Source organism: Equus asinus, chromosome 13, assembly GCF_041296235.1.
Source record: "Equus asinus isolate D_3611 breed Donkey chromosome 13, EquAss-T2T_v2, whole genome shotgun sequence".
Lineage (NCBI taxonomy): Eukaryota > Metazoa > Chordata > Mammalia > Perissodactyla > Equidae > Equus > Equus asinus.
This window is the reverse complement of record NC_091802.1, coordinates 25,994,119-26,003,098: the sequence shown is the minus strand read 5'-3', so window position 1 is coordinate 26,003,098 and position 8,980 is coordinate 25,994,119.

Below are 8,980 nucleotides of genomic sequence, written 5' to 3'. Positions count from 1 at the left end.
CCAGACACCCGGCCCCTCTGGGCACATCCTCCTTCATCCGTGGCCCTTCTGAGTGATGAGAGACACCAGTGGGGTCCAGAAAAGGTCATTCCAGCTGGCCCACCCATGCCAGGATGAGCCTGGCTCAAGATGGACCTTTGTACTCCAGGCTCCAGGACTCTTTCAGCTCAGCCAGGCCGCCCCCAGGCCAGAGACCACAGCACCTGCAGCTTTTGTGTCCCCTCCCTCACGAACTCAACTCTGCCCTCCATGGACCCTCAGGGAGGCTGTTTGATCATTTCACATTGCCTCAGTGCCCCCTTTACAAAGCAAGAGAATCTGCCCAGATGGTCTCTAAAGCCCTTTCAGACCTCATGTTCTAGGATTTTGGATGTCCTCTGAAGAATACGGGTCTGCCTCTACAGTGTATATACAGTATACACAGCCTCGACATTCACAGCTGATGGGCAACCAAAGAAAGCCTTGACTTCCTTCTTCTCTTGGGGATCTCTCCCACCTGTGATGGCCTAATGTGTCCCACATATCCCCAGGCCTTCCCATCACTCTACGGCATCCTCCACCCCGACCCTGAACTCTCCTGAATAGTAATGAACCGCCAGACGTGGCCCCCAAGACAGTAGACCTCAGAAAAAGTCCTCCCTCACTCTGATCAAATCCAAAGTCAATTTGGAGGCCAGTGGGAGGAATGGAGCTGATTGCGTTCAATAAAAAGAGCTCAGCTGGGTTATCTTCCCGGAAGGGCATGTAGCTGTGGAATAGATGTCTACACTGGGGCTTCTGGGGGCTCAGTATTCCTTCCCCACCACTGCACCCCACCCCAGGGCCAGTGGGACACTTTGGGGTGGGAGCAAGTGGAAAAGACCTTTTTCAGACTGCTCTTGCTTCCAGCAAAAATAAAACCACCACTCTTGGATGCCCGCCGTGTGCCAGGCCCAGCGCTAGGCCGTTTACTCGCATTATCTTCCTTTAGAGGGGACGGCATTTGCTCCATTTTCATCTCCAGGTGCCGTGGGCATCTTCAGCTGGGTCTGCCTACCTTTGAGACTGGTAATCCGCCAAATTTGGCCTTAGAAGGAAGGTTACAGGGAAAGATGGGGAAAGTGCTGGCTGCTATGTCCAGAGGACCAGTGCACACACACACTCGCACCAACCCAGATGCACACTCCCTCCTCTCTTTTGGCCAGATGGATGCTGGCTCCACCAGTCTGCAGAGAATAGGTCCTGGGGGAGGAGGCTGCCACTAACAAGGCTGAGTGCGAGAAGCCTGGGACACAGCAGGGTGAGTTCTCAGCTCTTAAGGACAAGAACGTTGCCTCCAAACCAGGAGTCCTGGGAGCCCTGGAAACTCTAGGATGGAGAGAAGGGACACAGGCAAAGTGTCTGCTTTTATCCCACTAATGCCTCTTGAGAAGTGATATCTCTCTAAAGCCAAAGTTCCTGCGATGAGGCTTAACATGGCCACTTTGGGGGAAAAAAAAAACCCTCGGCTCCAGGAATGTAACAACAGAAAATAATTAAGGTCTAATAAGGTCAGTGTTCCACCTTAACACCTTTTCAGTTCCAGTTAAAACCTCTACTAATTTGCCAAGAAAAACCAGCCTCACTTGGGTCTTATTATTTGAATCACGTCCTGTCTCTTAATTTAAACGAGAGACTCACATAAGGATTTTTTTTATGTTAAATTACAATGCCGACTTTCTTCCCGTTGATTACGGTATATGACTCTCTGTTGGAAGGCCATTATTTTTCGCTATGATTTACAAAGCATTTAAAGCGAAATCAATGTAATAAATATTGAAGTATTGTAATAGATAATTCCATATATTTAACTGGAGACACAGTGCAGCCATGCTTTGGGCAGCCAGGAGAGGAGCAAGGAAAGGATGGAGTGGGATGGAGAGTCACCTGATATTCATGTGAGGGGTGACGTCTTCTCTCTTCTCCTGGATTCATTTAGCTGGGATTCACTGAGCCCCTCCGAAGGTCCTGCACCCCGGACTTGGGACAGTGGTGAGTTATGCGGTGCCTGGGACCTGTCCTCCAGGTGCCATAGACTCTCTGGAGAGATTCCCCTTCAATAGAGGGGACCAGGAATGGAGGCCACCTGTATAAGGAGCCTGTGATGGGAGAAAGGGTTCAGAAAAGGGAAAGTCAGGGGGCAGGGGGGATGGAGGGGAACAAGTCTTCCCTAGCCTCTCCTCCTTTCTTCTTCCCCTTTCTTCTCTCCCCTACTCAACTCTTCCCTCTCCTTCCCCTTCCTCTTTCCTCCCTGGGCTGAGCTGTCTCTAAGTGTCCGGCTGCAGCCAGCATCTGCTGGCCTCTGAGCTGGCCAAGTGCAGCTTAGAATAAACACCCCAGCGTTCACAGCCCTGAAAGCCCACGGTTGGGGTGAGAGGTGGGAAAGGGGAGATGGTACAGCAGTCTCCATCAGCCCTCTCAGTGTATGACCTCATGCCCCACCCCTGGTACAGACCCTGCAGCAAGGAGATGTACACCCTCCAGGCTCTGCACCTGCGGGCAGTGAGATTTGCAGCATTTTGCTCCATCTCTCCAGGGAGCCCAGTGTCTGCAGTACAGGCCAAGATGGTTTCCCCAAGAGCCCAATGGGGGCCTGCCTTCCCTGAGGACAGGGACCAAACTTCAAGCTGCCCTCCTACCCATCCTCCCTATCTCAAAAAGTACCCAGGAGCAGGTTCCTTTCCAGCTATCCCATGACCCACGGTCCCATGGGGAGCATCCCTCTTCTTCCTGTCCTTGGAGTCATTGCCTATGGGTCACACATATGCTCTCAGGTGGGCTCTGTTCCCAGGTTCCTGGTTTGGTTGAGAAACTCATGCCCACCAGTGAGGGAGGCACACACGAGGCACCAGCCCATGGGTTGGCCTGCATAACACACCTCTAGTGCAGGCAATGCACTCTGTCCTCAGAGCCATTCCCGTGCTGGGGAGGTCTTAATAAACACTTTGTGGACTACCCACTGCGGGCTTGTGATGGAACATGGGTAGTGCACACACACACACACAGACACTTAGCAGATCTCAGAGGAGGAAGATGTATTGTCCCTTGCCTTCCTGCTCCAAGCCTGAACCCAAGCCCCCAGTCCCTAGCTGTGAACATTTTCCACCATAAATCCCAGGAGGGGACACGCAGAGGGAAAGGGAGCAGAGAGAGATTTACAGCAAACTTGCTTCCTGACACCTCTTTGGCCCATCCCATAAAATAACAATATCACCAGATAAATCACACAAAGGCTCAGGGGACCTTACCCTTGTCTTTGTGGGGTCTTTGGTGGGAGTCAGTGGGACATGGTCAGAGGATTCCACCCATCTGGGTTCTCCAGGACAACATCAATCCCTTACTGATGGGGGGAGGGGGGGCAGATCTAATCCCTGGAGTATAGGCAGGTGGAGAATGGGGGGAGGGTGGAGAGCATTAGCTATCATCACCCAAGAGACAGCATGGCATAAGGAATTCAGCATGGGCTTTGAGCAAATCCTGGCTCAAATTCCTAGCTGTGTGGGACCAGCCCTGAGGCTGAGTGGTTAAAGTTTGGTGAGCTCTGCTTTGGAGGCCCAGGTTTACAGGTTCGTGTCCCAGGCGCAGACATACTCTGCTCTTCAGCCATGCTCTAGAGGCATCCCACATCCAAAGTAGAGGAAGATTAGTAATGGATGTTAGCTCAGGATGAATCTTCCTCTCACACACATGAAAATTCCTAGCTGTGTGACTTTGGGCAAGTTACTTAACCTCTCTGGGCCTTGGTTTACTTCTCTGTAAATACAGGACATCGAATATCCACCTGGCAGGATATGTGTGAGGATTTATGGAGAATAATGTATGCCGCACTGCCTGGCATAAAGTAGGTACTCAGAAGATGGTCACTGTAGTAATCAAAGATGTTTTCCCTCATCTAGGATACACAACACCATGGCCGTATTCCCAGCAGAGGGGGTCAGATGCTGGGCCCTCTACAGAGAGACTCTGTGCTGTCGTCTTCCCCTCTGGCTGTTGTTTCAGTGTTAGCCTGCTGCTGTGACCTTAGAAAGGCAGGGCTCCCCATTCGCTCCCATTGTGACTGTGGGCAAGTTTCTCCCCCTCTTCAGGCCTCGGTTTCGCATCTGTAAAGTGAGAGGATGGAAAGTACTTGGTCTTTAAGGCCCAGTCCATCATAACATCATAAAACCCAAGAATTAGGACCAATTCCCAGTGGCCACCGTAACTGAAGAGGAGCGGGCAGGACAGAGGCTGCAGGCCGTGAGCCTGGCAGAGGTGGACACGGGCACGCAGACCAGGCAGAAGCTGTCACCATCCTGGGAAGGGACAGAAGGGCTCCATCTGGCCGGTCCTCACAGCCCCGACCACCCCAAGCAAGAATCTCCCCTGGTAACAGCCTGGATAGCCAACAGTGTGGTCTGTGGCATTGTAGTGTTTATCCTTCATCCAGAGGGAGGACCGTGTTCCCAAAAGTGGAAGCTGGCTGGGCAAGGCTCCTTCCAGCCTCAACCCTGTCTGTCTCTCCCCTCCCCAGAGCCCAGCATCTTCAGTCGTTCAGGGTGACGGCTCGCTAGGAGTTCCTCCCTCCCCTGTCGTCTTCCTTCATCTATCCTCCTCCTTTTCCATCTCTCCTTTTCCACTTCTTCGCCTCTCTCTTCTCCTCCATGTCCTCCTTTTCCCTTTTCACTCCTGCTTCTCTGTCTTATTTTTCCTTCCTCTTCCCCGCTCTTCTCCATTTCTTCCTTTTCCATCCTCTTCTTGGTTCTCCTGCCTGCTCCTTCGCCTCCTTCCTTTTCTTCTCTCCAGGTCTGATTCAGGGGAACTGAGGTGGCACTACCTTGGGGGAGGGAGTATGTAGGGGCACTGGGGGCCTGGAAGGGGGCACGCTCTGGCCTGAGCCCCCCCTAGTATCTCCCCAGCTGCCAGAGGATCAGGAGTTCACCAGCGGGGCAGCTGTCAGCGGCTCAGTGGATGGATGAGGGAAAGTGTAGGGGGTGGGGAGGCAAAGGTGCTGGGGAGGGAGCCACCTTCACATGAAAATGAAAGGAGCACAGTGGATGGATGAGGGGGCTGCTCAATAAGAAGGCCCACCCCGAGGCACCTCTGCCCCAGGACCCAGCCCTCCTGCCCACCTCCCTCCAATCTTGTGCCCCCATCCCTGTCTCGGAAGTTTCCCTCAGCACAGCGGCCCATTAGTGTCCCTGATCCTTTGGGCAGGCTAGAGAGCAGGAGACCCCCCTCCCCAAATCCCCAAACCCCTGCCCCCTCCCAGCCTTCCCCATCTCCCGCTGAGGGGCGGCCGGGATTGGGACCCTGGGCAAACCTGCTCCCGGGGTGATGTCTGGGCAGATTAGCGCCCCAAAGCTGGCAGGCCTATTAGGAGGCCTTTGTGGGGGAGGGGGCTGGGGGAGGAGAAGGGGATTTTGCATTCTCCGAGCAACTGGATTACACAGTCAGGGGATCAGGAAGGACTCGCTGCTTAAGCTGCCTCTTCACAGCCCAGCCTCTGCCCTGGCTCTCAGCCTCCTGCGTCCTCAGCAGGGATCTTGGTGAGCCTCGCCTTGCCTGCTTCTGAGGTGTCTTTTTGTGATCTGACTCAGCCTTGAGGGTGAAACCAAGTCTCATCTCGCCCCCCAACCCAGAGCTATGACATCAAAGAGGGGCTCAAAAGGCATCAGCTTGCTACCAGTTCCACCAACCCTCACCTTCCAGAAAGGCCTCAGGTTTGGAGATGGATCTGGAAGGTGCAGCTCAGAGAGGTAAAGTGACTTGCTCTGAGTCACACAGCAAGTAAAGGGCAACCAAGATGGTTTCCTGACTGTGGCTGGATTTGTAGGAGCATGTTCTCTGCAAAGAGAGCCAGGTCCATGCCTGGGACTGGAAGGAGCCCAAGACTCTGCTATTCTCCCTTACTAGGAGATTTGCTCCTGAGCTTTCCTCAGCCCCAACATGAGCTTTAGAGGGAAGGGAACTCTCCTCCCATTTGGTCTCTCAGGCTTCAGGGGACCAGATCATAGCAGATGATGGAGGGGAGGAGAGGTGGAAAGATTAGATTTAAAGAATCCAAAGTCTTAAAGTCTAGCCATCAGGTACCAGCCTTACCACTAATTTACTGTGTGGCTTTAGGCAAACTACCTCCCCTCTCTGAGCTTGTTCGTCTTATCTGCAAAACGGAGATAACATCTCTTTCAGAATTGTTTTGAAGGTACTGGAAGAGCATCAAACATAGTAGCTGGTACATAATAGCTGCTCAAAATAAGGTGGAAGTAGAATTGGAGGTGATTTTATTTCCTTTACCCGGAACTGTGCCCATTCCCCAGAACAAGAGGCTCGACTGCACATTCAGGCAACTGGCTCTTCTCACTGGGAGGGCAAATCCATCATGTTCAGCAGCTATTGGCTGCCCCCACCTGATGTAAGGTTATTGGGGGGTCAAGCCCCCACACCCTGTGTCCACTTTCTAGAAAGAAGCCAAAAGCTCCGCCCCCCCCCCCAGGCCTGTGTGGCCCTTAGAGGCCTTTTGCTGACAAAGTGGTCATCTCTGACCTTTCTAATGGCCTATGTTCCTTCCAGCCAGAAAATTCTATGATCCTGTGACCCCTAAAAGCCCTGCCCCACTAATGGTTTTATGATCTTCCCTAGGAATCCTCTCTTTGCCCTCCCTAACCCCGAGTCCCCTTTCAGTAGGTCCTAGTCAAAATAAACAACATTTATGACCAGAGCAGGATTCAAGGTCTGCCTTGCACACAAACGCGGAGCCCTTTGAAGGGGCCTGGGGAATCCATCACCCTGGGTGTGATGCTCCCCAGGCCCAGGGGAGGCGGGCCCTGGGCCGGGCGCAGGCGTGGGAAGCTGGGCTTTGGATCCAGATTTGGACTCTGAGGATCCTGTGCTGTATCTGGGGCTCCCTCCTCAGCACCAAGCCGGCCCGCCCTGTGAGGGAAGTGAGGAGAGAGGAGGAGGGGACCGCACACGGCCCGAGGTGTCCACCGCGATCAGCAACCTTTCCTGCCCTGTGTGCAGGCTCCCGAGGGGGCCAAGACCTGACTTGGCATGTCATCAGGGGAGAAGGGGACAACATGAGAGAGAGGGGGAAAATAAAGAGGCAAATGGAGAAATAGTGAGTAAGCGTGAGTGGGGATGAGAGGGCGAGAGCTGAACCCACAGAGATGTCAGGCCCCATCACCCCCTCCACTGCCCACCTGCGTGGGGGAGAAACGACACCCACCTTGGACAACTTTCCTAAAGAAAACTAGTCCAAAAGACTTCAGGAGAAAACCAACCCAGCCTGGCCTGCCTGGTCAGCCGGCCAGCGGAGCTAAAGAGAGAAAGGGAGAGAGTGGGAAAGAGAGAGAACCACACTCTGTTCGAGTTCTTCTGGCAGGCCAGGAACATCAGCGTCAGTGGGTGATAACACCGAGGGAGCAGTGGAGGCCCTCCCCCTCCATTCTGCCCCAGGTGAAAGGCAGAACCCCTCCACCGACACCCTCTTCAGCATCCTCAGCCAGAGAAAGGGGCCCACAGGGACAGCCCACGTTGTCTCAGCGCTGCCTTCCCCTGGCACGTGGAGCAGACGCCTCGGCTGGGCTCAGCCTCCTCTGGCAGGTGCGGCTCGAGCAGATTTGTTTTCAAGAGGGACTGGCTCTGCCTGGGGAACTGTTGTTGGAGAATATTAAGGTAGGATTCCCAAAGGCCCGAGTCTGAGAACAGCTTTCTAGGACATGCAGCTCAAGGCTCTCTTCAGCCCCCGCACCAGCCTCCAGAACTGGGGCACGAGCCTAGGGGCTGGTGTTCTCTGACTCAGGGCTGGGGGAGGGAGAAAGCGTTCCCCAGAGACCCGTGCCTTATCATTTACCCTACTAAATACTGGGCTACCCGACAGGTTGGGTGAGGAGCTAGACAGGAAATGTGTGCAGGTAGCAAGGTATCTACCACATTTATCAGGCACCCGCTTATAGTATTTGCATATATGGCATATAATTAACGTTTGATGAGTAAGAGTCAGAGAAATGGGAGATTGGAACAAAGATGGAAGGGAACAAAGAGACAGAGCTGGAAATGCAGGCATGAGTTTTTCCAGGATAAATGTAGTTTGTTTAAAAATTATCCTTTTCCTGGGGCCAGCCCAGTGGTACAGCAGTCAAGTTTGCATGCTCTGCTTTGGTGGCCCAGGGTTCGCCCGTTCAGATCCTGGGGGCAGACCTAGCACCCTTATCAAGCCTGCTGAGCCGGCATCCCACATATAAAATGGAGGAAGATGGGCATGGATGTTAGCTCAGAGCCACTCTTCCTGAGCAAAAAGAGGAGGATTGGCAGCAGATATTATCTCAGGGCTGATCTTCCTCAAAATAAAGGGAAAAAATTTATTCTCTTCCTAAACTGAAAGAAGAATAGTTTTAAGGACTTTTTATGATCTTAAACAAGTGAATTAGAACTTTCAGCAGGGTGCCCTGGTGCCCAGCATGGTGATTTAGATATAAAAGTTCCTCCGTGGCACAGAGTGTTAGAAGGGTCTTGGAAAGCACCTAGGCCAGTGAGTCTCAATGTTGGTTGAATATAGAATCATCTGGGGCACTTTGAAAAAAATAAGATTCTGGGCAACCACTTCCAGAAATTCTGATCTAATTGGTCTGGGGGGAGCCCAGGTGTCTGTATTTTTTAAAAGAGCTCCAGATGACTTCACTGTGCAGCCAGGGTTGAGAACCACTGGTCCCGGCCAATACTTCACTTTATAGAGGTAGAACTGAGTCCCGAGGGCTGGCCCTGTGGCGGAGTAGTCAAGTTCATGCACTCTGCTTTGGCGGTCCAGGGTTCGCCAGTCCGGGTCCTGGGCACAGACCTACACACTCCCTATCAAGCCATGCTGTGGTGGCATCCCACATAGAAGAACTAGAATGACTTACACCTAGGATATACGGCTATGTACTGGGGCTTTGGGGAGGAAAAAAAAAAAACCGAGGCCCCAAAAGCAGGTTATCTATGCTCA